Source organism: Tupaia chinensis, unplaced genomic scaffold (assembly GCF_000334495.1).
Source record: "Tupaia chinensis unplaced genomic scaffold, TupChi_1.0 Scaffold145685_1, whole genome shotgun sequence".
Taxonomy (NCBI): Eukaryota; Metazoa; Chordata; class Mammalia; order Scandentia; family Tupaiidae; genus Tupaia; species Tupaia belangeri.
In genome coordinates this window covers 319,648-320,207 of record NW_006205542.1, presented here as the reverse complement: position 1 = coordinate 320,207, position 560 = coordinate 319,648, and positions in this window count along the sequence as shown.

Genomic DNA, 560 nt, shown 5'->3' with positions numbered 1-560 from the left:
TCCCTAGTTTTAGGTAGTATGAGGGCTCTTCAAAAGTATGTATTATGAAATAATGCAATGATTTAAAAATTATTCATGCTAAAATAAACTTTAACATTAATTCCACGAACCCCTTGAGGACCACATATTTTCATACACATGCGTTGTTCAGTCCTCAGCTGAGGATTTATGGGAGACCCTCTGCAGTTGTTTGAAATTCTGTATGTAGTTCTCATTTCTGTAAACTGCCTACCCAGCTTCATCTCCTTACTGAGACTACCGGGCATTGCTTGGGTTTTCCTCCCAGAGCTACAGCACGGGTACTCCCTGTGCAGTAAATTAGAGCAGCTGCAGGGCTCATTTCATTTCCTGTTTCTCATGGGTTATTCTTTCTTTGCTGGATAGCCTTTTTCTTTAAAAACCATTATTTTATATATTTTTTCTGGTTGTTTGTTTTTAGTTGCTTGAGGCAGGAAGTGGAGGCAGAGAGTAGTAAATCTAGTCCTTATTCCTCCATCCTGGCCTGAGCAGATGTTCATTAGTTTTTTTCTTTTTGTTTGTTTGTTTTTTAAACATTTATT